Raw genomic sequence first — 19176 nt, forward strand, 5'->3', positions numbered from 1 at the left:
TGAAGACTGGTCATATGTCACTTTTTCCAGTGCTGCTGTAACTTTGAACAGTCGCTAAAGAAATGAATGCAGGTCAAGGACTACCTGTATTGTGGTAATATAAATCCTGGATTGCAGGCAATTTGCTTTTTTCAATTCAAGTACAATTCAATACTAGATAGACTATATGCTCCATGAAATGAATGTTTCATTAGGTACACAACAGATGAAGGGGAGGGCATGCAAGACAGAAGTAGCAGCTGGGCTGAGAAACCTGATTTCTCAACTACTATAACCCTCCCTTAATCTTTATGTGCTTTTCAAACTGTTTACCAGAACTCCTTCATGGGTATTTCCTCTTAATGTCTTGAGATCTAAAGGCTTTCGTTGTTAACATAAGCCAAAATCAAGGGTCTCGAAATTCTACAGAAATTATCTGTAATATCATTAAGTGTGTCATTAATCATATAATTGCAACCATATGCATTGTTAGATCGTAGGTAAACAGATTTCATGCCCTACGGGACCTTTTAAAACAAAACAAAGCAAATATTCACCAATTGGACTCATGTACTCATACAATGGTTCAATAGTGAGAGGTCTGCTCAGAAATTTAAAAAGTTAAATTTCCAAATTTAAAAGAAAGAGACAAATAAAATTGTCCACATTGTTAAGATGAGAGAAATGGGAGAAAACAAAGCCAAACAATCAGAATCAGAGCATTTGAACTTATTTGCAGACAGAAGACAAAATGTTATTCTTATTGCTGTTTTACAGCATCAGTAACTGGATACAGTACTGAACAACATATTACTGTATCTGCCTCTCAAATGTTATTTGTGTCTGTGCAAGTTTTAATTAAAAAAAAACAAAAAAAAAACAAGCACAACACTCTGAATTGAGCTTAAATTCGCTTCTGAACAAAGCCAGGCTTTACTAAAGGATGCTGTAAAGAGATTGTGAGCAACATCTGTAATATGCGAACAAGAGAATTGAAATGGCCTTAGCATGTTGTTCTCATGCTTGTTTATTGAATATTCAGTCCTATTTCTCATTCATGCCCAATGTCTTACTATAATCACAAACTTTGTGATATAGGAAATCTGGGGGGGAAAAGAAGGTCCCGTTGGGCCTGACATTAAAAGTTGTGAATTAAACATTAAAGACCAGAAGAGCCTTTTCCAATATGGATCTTACTAGTTTAAACTAGTAATTCTATACAGTATGACCCCCTCCCCACATAGCCAAGGGAAGTGATGTTTAGAATTGTTGTTTAAAACAGAGTTCCCCAACCTTTCTGCCTTTGCGGACCAGTTGGGGGGGGGGGAGGAAGAGGGAATGGGTCCACACAAATGGTGGGCATGTGCGCACAGCTCCATTCACATGAGCAGTGGGCAAGCCCGTCCGCCCCTGACACAAATGGAGTGCGTATGTATACGCTGACCCAGTGCTTGTGCAAGTGGGGATGTGCATGTGCCTGCCACTTCCATGACCCAGTTCCGACTCAAGGCCTGATAGTGGACTGAGGCCCGAGGTTTGGTACCCTAATTTAAAACATCAGAAAAAATCCTAACTTTGAGAAAGCTACCCTAAAAAATGTGAAACTTAAGACACCACAAATAATATTTAGCCAATAGCTATTGTAACAAAAATAAAGGGGTGCCAGGTAAGTTTTAGGTATATTTTTTAGGTCTTTTAGACAGTGAATTTGAGTGACTTCTCTTACAGCAGATGGTTTACTCCTTCCCCAATACATAAACACTTCATTCCTTAAAATAAAAAAGGCTTTAACTGAACTTTGCTTGGTGATATTCATATAAAGATAAAAGCAATGTAGATGTCATCATACAAATAAAATAGAAAGCAGTTAACTGTATTTATCCAGGGTAGTTAGAGAATTACCATTAGAGTTGTCTTAATTTGTTTATGTCATTCTTCTTGTAATCAGAACAAGGTTCTTATGAGGAATTGATCACCTTTGTCACTTAATTTCCTAAACCAGGAAAGGTCACACCAATCCATTTCTACCCTGTCCTCTATAAGGATTATGGATCTGATCTCTGAAATATTGAACAAACACTAGTGAATTAATCTGCCTTTAACTCTCCAGTGTGCATTTGTTTGAATCTACTGCCTAACAATACAATGCAGACCAGAAGACTGCAAAGCTATATGATCCTTTCAACCACCCACCCCCAATCCTGTTGGAACTAATCCTTCCATCACCCTACCATCCTGCCAGAACTGATGAAGCTTCTTGGATGAGAAGCGAAACCTTTTCTTCTTCTTCCTCAAGGGAAAAAGACAGTCCAGTTGTCTTTTGGAAAAGTACCTTTGAGACATGATAAATGACCAGCACTCTTTTTTCTCCATAGTGAGGGGAGGAGTATCCAGGATGGGTTGACCTTATCCTCTCGTTGATTGGACTGAGTCAGATAAGCTCTTGATCCACCAGACACTGCCCAGTTATTGACTCAGTCCCTCAACTGGATGGTTTGCCATCCTGGATCTCCGATAAATTTGAAGAAATTTAAAGAAAGCGAAAAAATTCAATTGTCTCCCTACCGCAACAGCCGCATGCGAGCTGAAAGCTCCCTGAGCTGAGAAAGGATTGTCAAAAGCCCCCCCGCCCCCAGGGGCAGCATGCTGCCCAGGCCTCTGAGTGAGACAAGCATCAATCAGAAAAGAAATCTGCCGGGCAAGGAGGAGACAAAGGGCACAAGCCTTCGAAAGGCAAGCCCTGCTGCGAAGGCACCAGCAGTGCTGGAGTGCTCCACCGCTCCCCACAGGGTCGAGCGGCAAGCCGCGGCTTCCCCAAGCACCGCGGGGTGCAAAGCGGATCACCGGCAAGCGAGGGTGGTGCTGGATCCCTGCCCAGAAGGTGAGCCTCACTGCGGGAACTCTGCCGGGCACTGGAGTGCTCCGCTGCTCCCCGCTGGGTTGAGCAGCGAACCATGGCTTCCCAAACGCTGCAAAGCGCTCGCGCCATTTTCCACGTGGCCCATGTCATTGGACGGGGTCCACGGGCAGAGCCAAGGCTCTAGTGGCGCCAGAAAGCGGAAAAACAGTGGCAGAGGCGCGCAGCAGCTCCTTGGAGCACAAGCCACCAGAACAGAAGTTTTAAAAGAAAACTTTGTCTCCTGGCACGGGCGCCATCTTGAAGCCATGAGAAGCCACATGTTCCAAGATGGCGGCGCCCAGTGGCAACGAGGAGACCGGCAGGACTCGAGTACCTGCAGCAACAGCCAGCAGCCCCACCAGAGGGGCAGAGGATCAACCAAGGTTAGTGACCACCCCAGAGGCTGCCCAGAAGGGGAGGGGAGCAAAGGCTAGAGATAAGAAGAAGCACCTTTCCCTCAGGGCGGAGCTGGAGGCAGAGGGTGGTCACAAGCCTTCCAAGCCAACTAAGTATGAAAGGTGAAGGCACAGGAAGCTGGAGCAGCTCTACAAAAAGGCAAGTGGCCTTAAGTCCATTCCAGGCCTGGCACAGAAGGGGAAGGCCCCTGGAATCTCTGCAACAGGCGGGACTACAGGGGTGGCACCCACATTGCAAGCAAGGATCCCTATTAACATATCAGGTCTTTGGGGTCTTCCTCAGGGGTGGCAATCCCCCCCACATATGGCTTCCCTGGGATCAGCCCTGCCCACGGGGCTGCCACCTCTGGTTTCCCCCCCACACACAGGTGGACATGGGTCCCAGCCAGCAACCCCCCACAGGGGTCCCCAAGATCTTATCTGACTCAGTCCAATCAACGAGCGGATAAGGTCATCCCATCCTGGATATTCCTCCCCTACTATGAGAAGAGGCATATCAGGTAAGTACCAACGCCCTTTTTGACCATCTTCTCTTGTGTTTAGGGTGGGGGTAGATTCCTGTTCCATTATTAATATGTGTATATTGATCAGATGATATAATTTGTCTAAACCATAATCTAGAAGGATTGTGTAACTGTGCAGCAAAAAGAGGCACACGTTATTGAAACAAAAATCAAAACCCAGATGTGTACATTTGCCAATCTTTCATTTCTCTGGTTTTGAACTGTAACTCGCACTGTCCTACCCACAAAGGCAATTGCTGTGCTGGCTGGGGATGATGAGACCGGTTGACCCTTGATGGAGGATCCTAACTTGGGAAAGGCTGTCATTGTTTATAGCTATGGCTCTTTTCAAACAAGACGATTTTGGAAGGACAACCAGCAGCCATTCCTCATTTCTTGACCTCATGCCATCTTCTCCAAGGTTACTCAAAGGCTTATCCTATGTGGCATAAATAAAAAAGTATTTTAGTTGAGCTTGACCTATTCAGATAGGAGCATGGGGAGGAAGTATTGCAGGACCAAATGTGTGTTTACATTGAAAAGAAAGTCTGCCAGCACATTAAAAAAAAAGCTGCAGCACCTTTTCCTCTGTTAATAGACATAATAAGGTCATAATAAGTAAGAGACTGTTGGGCCTGAGTTGAAGTAGAAGTGAGAGTAAGGTATGGACTCTCTTACTCAGACAGTACTACCCCAACAGCATTCTTCTTCTTGTGCATATATAGCTTATACTTTCAGATAAGATATCCAGACATAGTGTTAATATTCTGTATATAAATTTATAAAATGCAGGGATTGTTTGCTGCGGTACACCAAACACATATAGCAACGGGGAATTACACAACAGATTGACAATCCGGTGTGTCCTTTCAGTATCCCAACTGGGACCTTTTTCTAGGCAAGACCTTTTTTTTTTAAACTACCAAGACATAGCTGAGAAATCATTGTTTTTTCTCTTCCAGGCAGAAGAAAACAGAAGCTCCCTTAATCCACAGGAAAGCTCCCAGAAAGACTCCACTCAAAACATCCCCAGTGGCTGTGGTTTCTTCAGATCGTGTAAGATGATTATGAAAATATGCTTACTGCTTGGCACAGTTGTCACCAATAATGGACCTCCTTCTTTTTCTGTCTCAAAGGGAGTCGGGTGTTAAGGGCTTGTGGCACATAAATCGACAAATAACAATAAGAATAATTAGGAAAGCTCTGAAGCAAACAGTTTTTAGGTCGGAGGAGTTGAACATTCAACATACCAGCCATTGAATATTCCAAAATCAAGCAATGGTCTGGACTAAATATAGTAAGGTGTGGGGGGGGGAGACTTTTTGAGCAGACTGCTGGACTTGCGCCAGGGGGTTGCTCTGCTTATGTCCTTATGTTCAAAATGGATAACATATAGGAGAGATATAAAGTCTGTTCATGCTTTTCACTACCCTCTTCCACCCGCCGCTTTACAAGGGAAAGTAACTTTAGGAGACTATATATAACTGGAGTGAAGAACCTTTGGGAGAAACTATTATTTAGCTTTCAGGGAGTATTAAGTCACCAAATGATAAGATACAATAAATAAAAAACAACTTATAAACAAATGCCTGGAACCTAAATGGAACCTCTGTGTTCAGAGAAATCTCTCTCTAAATAATGGACACCAAGAGGAAACTATGCAGGGTGGGGGAAGGGATGCTGAATCCCTAGAAGCATCTGACTAGCTCTTGTTAGAAACAGTAAAGGTATAGGCTTCTTTGAATCAACTAAATTCCTGGTGAACACATGTGGTTTTCATGGCAACAGTATGTAAATGTTTGCCATTGCTTTCTTCCTCAGGTCCCCACCCACCCACCCACTTCTCAGCTTTGTCAAGAATCTTGGGTCTCCCACCCAGGAATGAACTTGGTTTCCCACAACACACACACACACACACACACACATTCACACAGAGTAGGAGGGAGGGAAAGAAGGGGGAGGGAGAGAGAGGGGGAGGGAGAGAGAGAGAGAGAGCACTTTCTAAACTCAGCAAAGTTGGCTAAGTGCTGCCCTTTGCTGTGTCCAAAGGTTGCACTAAGTGGAGCTTGCATTTGGTCCAGGGGTACTTCTTAACTGATGCTCAGTTAACTTATAATTAGGATCTAGACAATGCAGATGTTAGGCACAGACAGATGTTTGCATATAAAACATTTTAACTCACTTGCTATTAATAAAACAACATATCACATAGGGCCACAGCTCGAGCACTTTGTACTCTAGCTTCTCTCCATCATCTAATAAACTTGATAGAAATAGATAGGACTTAGAGCTCATTCCTACAGCAGAAATCCTAATGTAACAGATCTATCTTATTAATTCTGAAGGAGAATGTCTATATCTATTACACTGGGATTTCAAATATTATGTATGTGCATCCGCATATTGTCCCCGGGTTAAGAACGTCTGACTTAAGGACAATCCCTAGTTATGGATGGGCTGCCTATTACAAAAAATGGCAGACAGTGTTCTCTTCCTTGAGTCAACAAAGCGCTGAAGCTGTACAATGCTTTCAGGAACTGCTGAAGTCGCACATTTTTAATATACAGCCTGTTCTCAGCGGTTTCCTGGAAGCATCGCATGGAGAATGCTGTCCGCCATTTTTAATAATAGGCACTCCATTTGTAAGTACAAGTTCCAACACAAATATAAATTTGGATTACAGAAAGAGTTAGGAATGGGACTCATTCTTAACCCGGGGATTGTATGTATATGTATGCAGTATGTACAGACAGAGCCAGTGTGATGTAGTGTTTGGTTCAGGCGCTAGATTAGGAAGGGGCAGCCTTGAGTCTAGGCCTCCCTGAAGCACAAAAGCTTCTGGGTGACCTTGAGCCAGTTATTCCCTCTCAGTCCTAATCAGTGTCAGGCTCTGCTGGCTGATAAACAAAACCTCTTGTCGCTTCATGCATTGTAGCTTTTTTATAAGAAACTAAGCAAGCACACTGCAAAATCAAGCAGACCGTGCAAGACAAATACAAGAAAAGCAACAACATATAAAAACACACCCATATTTACATCTATATAACTAGGATGCGATCATTCCTTAGACTGACACAAACAAAAAGAGTTTCAAAGAACTACCAGCAGCAAGATGCTCAGAAAATGAAAATCCCACAAGATTTGTCAAATTAATCCCTTACTGTGAAGCACAGTTTGGCCTATAAAAAGTTAAGCAAGGAAAACCTGACCCCTGTTTGTAAATTTCACCACCTTCTTTTGTTTTCAAGAACTTAAGGAATGTACTGTAGTACCTGGGAGAGTAAAGAAAGCAATCTGCATATTTAAAAATACTCACTGTACAATTGTTATTGTAACCTCCTGTGGTTGAACACTCACACTGAAAACAGGTTCTATAAATAATTTTCTGTTCACCTGTCCCAAGATAAGATCTTAGGTATTACTTGCCAGGAACCTTTGATATAGAATGAATAGTCCTCATAATAATTTAGTGTATGTAACTTTGAACACGACAAAGTCTCCAGCACACTTTTTAAAACTTCCCTCAGCTTATCTCTTCCCCTACTCATTATTTGAGTCAGCCAGAGTTGTTGAGAACTTGCCGCATGCAAGTTGTTGTTGTTTGTTGTTGTTGTTTTCTCCAGTTTGTTAACTCATTAGCTTGGTTCAGAAAACATGCCAACTCTGAAGCCAGTTTAATAAAACATAATTACTGTTTTCTCCGAGTAGGCTATACTCAAGTAAATAAAACTGAGTAATGGCATAAAGTGAATGGCATGGTTCACTCAAGAGAGTAATAACTTTATGCCCACAATATGCTAGAGCTAGTTGATTGCAAACACATAAGTCCTTTGTCTCTTGAGGTGATTTGTACTGCATATAGACCTATGTTCATGTTCATGTGTCAAGAGGAAATCAGCTGGCTTTGAAGAAAGGCAGGCTGGCTGGATTTAACAGTGGTGGGCAAGGAGAGGACTACCAAAGACTATGCTTCTTGAGTAGTAGGTGCTGCAAAAACACTGAAAGGGTCAAAGAACTCAAGCTGTGTAGGGAGATCCGGAACTGGGAAAAACGGTAAAGCCCCAGAAGAAAGAAAGCCATGACATAGACCAGACCAAATTCCAATGGTGAAGAGAATTTGGCTGATAGATTGGCCAACACAGGAATATTTGGGAGGAAAATCAGCAGACTTAGTAAATTCAGCTGGCAGATCAGTCAATGGAAGTTGGGAACAGGGCTAGGAGACTTTACTAGCAGATTGGCCAGTACAAAAATATGGGTTGGCTTTTCATGAGAACTTTCAATTGGGAGTACAATTGGGAGACTGGCAATATCCAGGTTTTCAGGCTAAGAAAACACCTAGAAAAGCATTGGGAAGTTTGGCCAGCAGGATCAACAGTGGGAGAATATGATAGTAGCAATGAGATATATTGTCAAGGCAGCAAAGAACTAAAGCCTGATCCAAGTGAATGGAGACCGTTCCTCCTTCACCAAAAAGAGAGGAACAGAGGAAGACCTCAGCTGGCTGGTCCTTTCACTGCAATTAGGGCAGCCAATTTTCTGCAGGTCTAGTCAGGGAGAGAAAGAAGTTGGTGGGGACACCACCAGATCCACCGAGAGATAGCTTCAACTCCAATGCAATCTAAACCTAGGCAGGACAATAGGAGAAATTCCTAGTTGGGGACATAAGAAGCTCACACAGGGGGCTACTTTAAGCCCTACCAGAAGTAACAGTAGAAGACCAGCCCAGACCACCACCAGTGGCAAACCAATCTGCCCTATCAGTTAGACAGCTCAAAACCAGGTTGTGTACTAAGAAGCCCAGCAGCAATAAAGGATCCCATCTAAAGCGGAGCCAACCCACCTGCCTTGCCAATGACCACAAACTTTGAGCAGAAACTAGAAGTCACCCCAGCAATAGAAAGACCGTTGGCTTACCTGAACGGTCGTTCTCAGGGCACTGCGAAGAGAGTCCAAATGCTGGGTTTAACACAGCCTATCTGCCCTTGGACTGAGTGATGTTTTTGTTGACCACGCCTCCCTTTGCCTGCACATGCTCAGTTCGAAAACGAAGGCACCGTCCTGTAATCATTACAGTCAATACAGCCACATCGTTCAATATACAAACACCCGGGTGGGTTTGGACTCTCTTCGCAGTGCCCTGAGAACGACCGTTCAGGTAAGCCAACGGTCTTTCTCCAGTGCACTGCTCAGAGAGTCCAAATGCTGGGACATGCCCAAGCTATTGAGTCCCAGGGTGGGGAAGCGCCGAAGCCTCTGGCATTTCAGCCACTCTTTGTAATACTCTTCTGCCAAAGGAGGCTTCGGCTGAGGCAAAGGTGTCAATCTTATAGTTTCTAATAAAGGCCGTGGGGGAAGCCCAGGTGGCCGCTCTACAAATGTCTAGGATAGAGGCCTGGGTTGCCCAGGCTGCAGACGTTGCAGCGCTCCTGGTGGAGTGAGCGGTGACCCGTCCCGGAGCCGTCTTGCCCTGGTGTTCATATGCCAGTTTGATGCAAGCACGCAGCCAACGTCCCACAGTGTGAGAGGAGACCTTGCGGTCCAGGGACGCAGGGAGGAAGGAGACAAAGAATGCCTCTGACCGGCGGTAGTCCTTTGTTCTCTTTACATACGTGCGCACGGCCCGTCTCACGTCCAGCTTGTGCCACTCACGCTCCTTAGGGTGAGAAGGATGGGGACAGAAGTTGGGCAAAATAAGCTCTTGAGTCCTGTGAAACAGAGAGTTAATTTTCGGAGCAAATGACGGATCAAGTCTCAATATTACTCTGTCCGGGTGAACTACGCACAAATCCTCCCTGACAGAGAGCGCAGCAAGCTCGGAAACCCTGCGAGCGGATGTAATGGCCACCAGGAAAGCGGTCTTGATGGTGAGGTGGCGGAGACTGGTCTTTTTCAAAGGTTCAAATGGGGCTTTGGTCAGGGCCTTAAGCACAAATGGAAGATCCCATGACGGATACCGGTGAACAGCTGGAGGGCTGATGTTCGCTGCTCCCTTGAGAAAACTCTTGATCTGAGGGAGCTGACTCAGCGAGCGAGAGGCGCCCTTTGCCAGGATGGTAGACAACGCTGCAACCTGGCGTCTGAGGGTGCTGACTGGCCCTTATCCAGACCCTCTTGCAAAAAGTCTAGGGTCTGAGGGATCGAGGCTGAGGAGGCCACTATGTTCTTAGTCTTGCACCATTGTGAGAAGGCGGCCCAGGTGGCATCGTAGATTCTAGTCGTAGCGGGCTTCCTGGACGCTTGGATTGTTCGAATGACCTGGTCAGAGAATTTTTGCTTTCTCAGAAGCTCCCCCTCAAGTGCCAAACGGCTAGCTGCAGCCACTGGGGCTCCGGATGGGTGATGGCCCCCTGGCTGAGGGCAATCTTGTCCCGGGGGATCCTCCGAGGTCTTTGAACTGAGAGGCTGACCAGGTCTGCGTACCAGGGCCTTCTGGGCCAGAAGGGAGCCACCAGAATGAGGTCTGCCTTTTCGGTCAGGAGTTTGTTCACCACTTGAGGGATGAGCGGAAGTGGAGGGAAGGCATACAGAAGTCCCTGAGGCCACGCTGACCTCAGAGCATTTGTTCCCTCTGCCTGGGGCGAGCAGTAGCGACTGAAGAAGCGTGGGAGCTGTGTGTTGTTGTGTGTGGCAAACAGGTCTACCTGTGGCTTGCCGAATCTCCTCACGATCTGCTGGAACAGGTCCGGGTGCAGGCACCACTCCGAGTGGTCGATGCGTTGGCGGCTCAGCCAGTCTGCTTCCTGGTTGCTTACGCCGGAGATGTGATCTGCACTGAGAGAAGCCAGATGACGTTCCGCCCACCTGCCCAGCGCTTCCGCCTCGAGCATGAGGGCCTTTTGGTGAATGTTCTGGGCGCAGATGATAGCCCGAAGGGAAGAGCCCTGTACTGGAAATGCTCCCCTTCCGCACAGAACCTCAGGAACTGCCTGTGTGCCACATGGATGGGGACATGCAGGTAGGCCTCTTTGAGATCTACTGATGTCAATAGGTCCCCCTCCCTCACACAGTCCAGGATGGAGTGGAGTGACTGCATCTTGAACCTCTTGTAAGCCAGATGCTGATTTAGGCTCTTGAGGTCCAAGATGGCCCTCCACCCCCCTGAACTCTTGGGCACTAGGAAGAGGATCGAATAGAAGCCCCTCCCCTGCTGAACCCTGGGGACTGGCTCTATCGCCTCTATCTCTAGGAGATGGCGGATTTCTGCCCTCATGCGCTCCCTCTTTTCTGGGTTCCTGGGGGTAGGACAGTGGATAAACTTTCTTTGGGGAAAGGATAGGAAGTCCAGGACAAGGCCCTTGCGAATGGTGTTGAGGACCCACTTGTCCGATGTTATCTCCTCCCACCTGTCGGCATACAGCTGTAGCCGATCCCCGATGGGGGGATCCCTGCGACCGTCACTTTCCTTTACAAAAGGGCCGAGATCCACCACTGTTGTTTCCTCCTCCTCGGAATGGTCTCCGAAAGGAAGACTGGGAATGGTTGGCACGAACCCCGAAGGATCTGTCTTGGTGCCTATCCCCCCCTGCCTGAAATGGCCTCTGATAGGAGGAAGGGTGAGAAGATTGCCCTGTTTCCTGGCTCCTGTAGGGTCTCTTACGAAAAGATCCCGCCCCTTTCCGGTCACCCCTTTTAAAGGTTGCCGGAAGGATCTTGCGTTTGTCCTTGGTTTCGGTGACAAACTTGTCCAGGGCCTCTCCAAACAGAAGGCCCCCTTTAAATGGGGCCGATGCCAGCTTCCATTTAGCTTTCATTTCGGCCTGCCAATGCCTGAGCCATAGAAGGCGGCAGGAGGTGATATTGGAAGCTAGAGCTCTGGAAGAGAATTTTGCTGCTGTCAAGGTGGCATCCGCCGAATACTCAACAGCAGTAATAATCTTGGTTAGCTCATGGCGCCACCTAGATTTCCTGGGCGGGGGTCTGGACCTGAGTTGGCGCAGCCAGAATAGGGTGGCCCTAATAAAAAAGGAGGCAGAGGTGGATGCCTTGATGGCCCAGGCAGACGCCATGTGTGTCTTCTGACATGCCTTTTCTGACCTCTTATCTTCTGCCTTAAGTCCCTCTAGGAGCTCAGCCGGCAGGTTGGAATTGGAAGTCAGAGACACGACTGGGGCATCTACTTCCGGGAATTTGAGGATTTCCTCCATTTTATCTTCTACTGCAGTGGTCCCCAACCTTTTTATCGCCGCGGACCAGTCAGACGAGCCTCCCTCGGCCTTCCGGACCGGCGGGTGGGAAGGCGGCCATCCTGGGCGCGCGTTCCGCATGGCGGGGGGGGGCTTCCTTCACGCCAAGGCCGACAGCCCACGAGGCCGCCCCGCCTCCTCCTCCTTGGCCGTCGGGGGAAGGGAGGGAGAACCGACCCCGCGATCCGCTCGCTCGGGCAGCCCTTTTTCCTCGCTGCAGTTCGGCGGGGGAAAAAGATGGCCCTGTGTCCTACTTCGGGCGGGCGGGCGGCTGGCGCGGCGGAGGCCGGCTGCTTCCGAGGGGGTGGGCCTCCGTGCCGCGCTCCATGAAGGGAAGAGGGGGAGAAGGCGGGCTGCGGCCGAAGGGCCCCCGAGAGCCCCGCCGGCCTGACACAAAAAGCGCTGCGGCGGAGCGGCGGGGGGGAGGGGCGGGAGGCAGGTGACACTCCAGGAGGGGGGGCAGAGCTGCGCCGCGAGTCTTACATAAAGCCCCCCCTCCCCGCCTCGGCGGAGGAAAACATCTCCCACCTGGGTGGGGCTGCGTGCGAAGCGCCTCTCGGAACGGCAAAGCTCCCCAAGTTCCCCCGAAACGGCCGCGCTGCGCCCCTCCCCCCCGCAACCTTAGTTTCTCCTTGGGAGGAAAATGCAGCGCCGCCGCCCCCTCCTGCCCCCCCCTCGTCATTCCACGGGGCAGGCGGGCCGGGTGAGTCCGCGGACAAAGTTTCGTCTCCCAGGCAGCCTCCGCCAGCAGCATCCCAAGTTCGGGCCGAGGCCGCCGCCGCCGCCCCTTCCCTCACGGGGCGAGCAGAGCAAGAGGGCGGGGGGGGAGATCGGGCCTCCCCTCGCCCCCCCAGCCCTGCACATCTGGGGCGGCGGGGGGGGCAGAGAAAGGGCGCGTTCATGAGGACTACAAAGTTGCAAATATGGCCCCCGGCCGCTGCAGCGATCATGGTCCCCGGCCGCTGTGCGGCCCGGTGCCAGGTACTCCACGGCCCGGCACCGGTCCGCGGACCGGGGGTTGGGGACCACTGTTCTACTGCATATAGAGTTCTATCCCCCCCACTGGGGTTGGTCAGGGTGCCCGGCTGTAGCCACTGGCGCTGCACCGTGTCCATAAATAGGTCTGGCACGGGAATAACCTCGGGAGTCTCTACCGTCTCTTTGAACAACCCATGCTTAAGATCCTTGGAAGTGGAAGCCTGAGAGGCCTCAGGTCTGGAAGTGGGGCCTAACTCTGTGGCCGTCATGGCTTTGTGTAAGATAGACTTGAATAATGACGGCTGAAACAGGCCAGTGAATTTTGGCTTGTCAGGGGCAGGGTTCTCATCCTCGGAAAGGACGAAGATCTCCCCTTCTTCCTGCTCAGAACTTGAAAGCCCAGAGTGGGAAGGGCTTGAAGATGGGGAGGAGGATGCAGGCTCCTTAGAAGTGGAGGCCCTAGGTTTGCGTTTTTCCTTTGGGGCCTTGCCCTTGCGAGAGCCTTTGCGCTTAATGCCCTCAGCTATCCCTTGGGAGATGGCTAAGGAAATTACCTCCCTCATTTCATCGGAAAGAGCAGGGCTTTTTCCCCTTTTTCTCTTTTGTTTACTGGGCCTGCGCTGGCTAGGCCTGCCTGAGCTGGGTCCACCCCTCCCAAGGGGGGAGTTCTGGACAGAATCTCGTTCCTCTCCAATGGAGGAGCTAGGGGAGTCGGGGTACCCCCAAGATGCTTCAGGAGATGGATCCCTAGATGCATAGTTATTCCCAAACAAGAATTCACTTTCCCCGGGGGATTGGGCCTCATGATCAGGGGAAGCTGACTCCCTGCTGTGACGGTCCGGGCTAGGTTCTGGCTGAAGGGGCCTTGAACCCTCCCTGGGATCCACTGTGGCTCTTGGAGAAGACCTTTCAAGTGAGCCTTTGTGCCCTATGCCTTTATTTGCAGAGGGATCCAGCTTGCTGCGTTTGCTGGAGGGCCCCACCTGTTCCCCTAAGGCCTCCCTGCATTCCTCAGCCATTTCAGGTCCCCACGAGGCCTGGAATATAGCTGGGTTTGGGATGGGCACGCGCTGGCCTTTGCGGTCCAAAAGCGCTGGCAGAATCTCCAGGAGGGAAGGGCCGCCTTGGGGTCGGATTCCTTCCTCCCACCGCCCTCGGTTCCCCGAGACTTAGCTTATTTTCCGGAGGGAGAGACTAGCTGGCTCCCCAGTCTAGTCTCCAGCCTCCCCGCGGCGTTCTGCAGTCGTTGAGGGCTCGCTGAGGCTCCGTTGGCTGGCTGGGCTCTTCTTGCTGTCCTCGCTCCTTGCACGCTCCGAGCTTTGCCGCTCTGCACAGTGAGTCGGATCGATCCAAAATGGCGGGGGTGCGCACGCAGCCGCTTCCCGCTCTTTCCAGCCTCAAAAAGCGCGCGAAGACTCCAGCCGTCGCTGCTGATGCCGGGCAAAATGGAGCAGGCGAGGGAATCCTAGCAATCCGGCTCGCCGGCTTTAGAGCCTTCCCAGAGCCTTCGCTGGACCTTTCCTCTCCGTGGGACGCCCCTGCTCCGACAGGGAACTTGGTTTACCCCACCCTTTGCTCCAGTTGCTAGCCAGCCCCCGCTGTGCAAGCCTTTTCAACCCCCTGCAGTGCTTGCAATTAGCAACAGCAGGGAAACCCGGCAGCCCTTCTCTTAAAGCGACAGAAACCTCAATGGAGGCAAAAGGACAGACCTGATGTAGAAGCGTGATTTCCTTTATCTGAGAAGTTAAACGTGGTCCAAATTGGGAAACTTTTTCCAGCCTTTCTGCTCTTAGACTGGAGCTCTCCCAAAACAGTCCTAGCTCGGGCGGACTGAGTTTTCGAACTGAGCATGTGCAGGCAAAGGGAGGCGTGGTCAACAAAAACATCACTCAGTCCAAGGGCAGATAGGCTGTGTTAAACCCAGCATTTGGACTCTCTGAGCAGTGCACTGGAGAACCAAGCCAGAACCAGACTATAGAGCAGGGGTGTCAAACTCAATTTATTGAGGCCCGCATCAGGGCTGTGGTTGATCTTGGAAGCCTGGGTGAGCGTGGCCAACTGGGTGGGCATGGCCAGCTTGACGCCACTTCCCAAACTGCTGGCATGTTTTTCTTTGCATTGAGTAGAGCAGGCCAAAGCTACGCTGGCCCAATCTTTCCTCTTCGCATTGGGTGGACCAGGACAGCCCTGTGGGCCAAACCCGGCCACATTGCGGGCCGGATCCGGCCAATGGGCCTTAAGTTTGACACCTCTGCTATAGAGTGATGGCTGAGGATTGGGAGGTGGGAACAATGAAGATGAAAATCTCATAGTCAAAGAGCAGCCTGGTGGTCACAGATACAAGGAAGGAAGGAAGGCTGATAAGGGCAACAAAGAAGGGTAAAAAAAAACCATCCTTGTTATAGGTTTAAAGTGGCAGGTTGATCTAGTCCAGCAGCAATTGCTCAGTGAAGCCACCTACAAGAGGAAGCATAGGAACATAGTGAGGTGGGAAAATCTACTTTCCCACACTCAATTGTTTTGGAAACAACCAAGGTCAAACCCAGCCGGCTACAGATTAGCAGTGGTTGGTCTGAGAATTGAACAAGAGGTAAGAACTCTTAATAATCTCAGGAAAGGTAAATCTGAAGGTAACTGACAAATAAGAATGTGAAAGGGAGACAACTTGCTTAAATAATAGGCACCCCTTGGGTATTTAAAGGTGGGGAAGCTTTACTGTATATGTGACTGTTGCAATAGAAAGAAACCCAGGAGTTGGTCTGTGTGCTGTCTGTGTGGGCACCATCCCCCCAAACCTTGTCATACTCCCTGCCTCCCGCTTGGTCTAGTGTATTGTGCAAATTCAGTCACTGAAAAAATCCAAAAAGGTGAAGAAAAAACATGGATGCCCAATAATTGGCAGGGTGGGCTACAAATGTGAGCCACTGCTTGTTTGCACATGAGCTCCAGTCCACTGGCCTTGCTGCTTTTCATCAGAGGGAGGCCACTGGGTGGCTGGAGCTAGAAGATGAGCCTTTTCACCAATAGATTCAGAACTTCAAAAACTTTATTCTGCCTTTGCCCTTTCTTTTGATTTCCTCAAAGCTTCAAAGGTTCCCTGCATAGTAAAGCATCAATAAGAACTTTAAGATATTCTGAGGATGCTCAGTCCAATTGCACGTTTACTGTGAATTTTACTCATGCATGTTTTCAGGGGAACATTTTTTTTAAGAAATAAAAAGCCAGATTCTCATCACTTTCAGAGTTTAGCTTTTCTCTCAGCTTCTTTGGAATAAACATTTGAAGCAAGGACATGGTAGTCCTCTTGAAATCCATTTCCCACCAAAAAGCATTAACAGGGTGGGAAGAGAATATTGAAGCACAAGGAAGCACAGAAGCTGATTTCTAGCAGAAAATGTAACAGCTATTGTAGGCCTACAGGAGCCTCTAAAACATTCTTGACTATTAATGCATTGGCTAAATTTTATGTGCATCTGTTTTGAAAAGTTTCTAAATGAATCTTGCAGCTGGCAGCAAGATAGCCAGTGTCTAAGCAGCACATAAGCAGAATGTAAATAATGTTAACCCAAGCATTTTGTTAAGCATAAAACTTAGATTTTGACTAGCAAACAGATACAATACATTTTGTAGTATAACCTTCTAAAGATGTATCTGAGTATACAGTATTAGCTCTGTGATATTTCAGCTTTGTTGTGTGCCTGCTCATATTTCTCTAGCAGTACCTGATGTTTTAAATCTTATTAGCCAACTGTTATATTCTTTCATTTTTTTAAAAAAAGTCAAGAGAAGTAAAAAGGGGGAAACAAAAGCAAGAAGGTATACCATATTTTTTGAAGTATAAGATGCACTAGAGTATAAGATGCACCAAGATTTTAAAGAGGCAAATTTTTTAAAAAAGATTTTACACTCTGCAGGCCTCCCAAAAATTGGCCCGTTTTTTGCGAAAATGGGCCCGTTTTTTGTAAAAAAAATATGTAGCATGCATAGCCTTTAGGGGGTTTCAAGAGTGCTCCTGGGGGTCAGGGGGGCAAAAATGAACAAAAAACGGCCCATTTTCGCTCATTTTTGCCCTCTCCAGCCCCCAGGAGCACTCTGGGAGCCTCCTAAAGGCTATACATGGCCATTTTTGCAAAAGGGACAAAGTTTCAGAAGGCCAAAAATGCTGTATTCAGGGTATAAGATGCACCCAGATTTTCACCCTTTTTTTTTTGAGGGAAAAAGGTGCATCTTATACGCCGAAAAATACGGTACTTATGGTTTTAACCCAGATTTCTGATTGAAACTTTCCAACAAGTCACTGCCTGAGGCTCCTGTGTATTAACCTGTTTTTTTGCCTCTTCACAAGACCATCTCCCTTTTCTCTGGGAGTGTCTATGGAGATTACCAGTCATCCAGGTCATGGTTGTCCCAAAGATGCTTTTTCAGAAGGCAACTGGACTTTGTTTTTTCTTGAAGTCAGAACTGAAGAACCTTCTTGGATGAGAAGCAAAAGGTCTTCCAGGAAAAACAAAGTCCAGTTGCTTTTTGAAAAAGCACCTTTTGGGACTGTCCTCTGGGAGAAACAATCAGACAAGCATAGACTTTATGTGAAGTGGAGAAAGGCCCTGTAATAATTCAACAAGACAAATCTTTTCTGGTATTAGAAGATTAACATGCTCCTCTTTCCATTACCTCACACTTCCTCCAAAGTTCTAATGAACTGATGAGTTCTTTACAATCTTTCTTCTGAATTTGGCTCCTTTATAAGATAGATAAATCAAAGACATTGCCTCATCTGCCAATACTGAAGTGATAAAACAGCATCTTTACCATTCGCCCCAAGAGATTCTTCACATCTGAAACCAAAAAAAGAAAACCCCACAGACCCTTGGACCAGCATAGGGGTGTCCAGAGGAGAATTCCCATAATCCACAACTGTCAAGGTCATTGGAATCTAAAAGTAGCAAGTTGGGGAAAGAAGAACAGAGTTTATTGACGAGGCATTTGATCTTTCAGATGCAACAGGATAATCTGAATGTTCCAGGGGGAACATTCTTCTTGCCTATCAGGGATCAGGACTCCCCTTCACCAAGGTTTATAATGTCATCATTGCAAAGATATTGAATTTTGTGGGGATCCAGAAGATATCCTTTCGTAACACCCTTGTGTTGGCCCAACACGGCTTCATCTTTTTTTTTTTTACGCCCGTACCCATTCATTAAGAAGTTTAGATGGATTACCCACAGTATATTTTGCATTGAAGCATCCTTGATTCAGGAAAGGAAAGGAAAGAGAATTGAAAAACAGAGGAACAATTTATACAAAAATGGGAATGAGTATAGTTTTAAAATTTGGAACCAGCTGCTTGGTTTGAGGATTACTGCTTGAACAAACTTTCACTTGTTGCACAATTGAAATGTAGAATATTTAAGATGACAGAGGAGTTCCTTAAACCCCTAGGAGTGAACTCATATTGAGTCATAATGCAATGCAGAAAATTGCCCAGCAGTCTCAACCATCATAAGGCACATTCCCAAATTAATGTGGAGACCTTCCTGTGTGTACAGTTAGTTAAGAGAGAAAGGTTCATTGAGCTACAAAAATGATGTGAAGAACAGAAAACAAAAATTACAAATGAATTTTGAAGATGTTATAACAAACTTTCCCGACCACAAAGACTCCACACACAATGGGGTGAACATGTGTTATCTTTACTGTTGGAAATCAGGCTAACAATGTACAGATTAGAACAGCGTTTTTCAACCACTGTGTCGCGGCACACTAGTGTGCCGTGACATAATGTAAGGTGTGCCGTGGGAAAAACACCCGCCGGGTGTTTTTGCCTCGGGACATCTCTGATATCTCTGACATCTCTAACTGTTAAGGGAGGAAGGGCGACAATGAAAGGAGAAGGGAGGGGGAGGACAGCACCCGAACCGCGATAGCAGAGAACCGATACGCTTAAGTCAAATGAGAGGTGCGCGGTACGATTTTGCCCCCCCTCCCCAAAAAAATCATTTTTAAAATGAGCTAGGGCAAGCCCCGTGGCCGTTGCACACGTGCGCGATCCTATTTTCTCCAGGGGACGACGAGCCCGAGGAAGAGGGAGCCGCGCAAGGGTGGGGCTTGTCATTGCAGGCTCTGGGCTGACCCTGCCTGAGAGCAGCTGCAGCTGCAAGCCAAGAGAAATTGAGAGAGAGGGAATGGCTAGGAGCGGGTCTGGCGGCCAGAAGGGC

General features: G+C 47.9%; 1 protein-coding gene across 5 annotated transcripts in view; it reads right to left on the minus strand.

The window, feature by feature from the left end:
* CASKIN2 (CASK interacting protein 2) overlaps window positions 1–19176 on the minus strand; it is a 189698-nt gene that overhangs the window by 159019 nt on the left and 11503 nt on the right. The gene's annotated exons all lie outside the window — the stretch shown is intronic.

The sequence above is a fragment of the Thamnophis elegans genome, chromosome 2 (assembly GCF_009769535.1).
Source record: "Thamnophis elegans isolate rThaEle1 chromosome 2, rThaEle1.pri, whole genome shotgun sequence".
Lineage (NCBI taxonomy): Eukaryota > Metazoa > Chordata > Lepidosauria > Squamata > Colubridae > Thamnophis > Thamnophis elegans.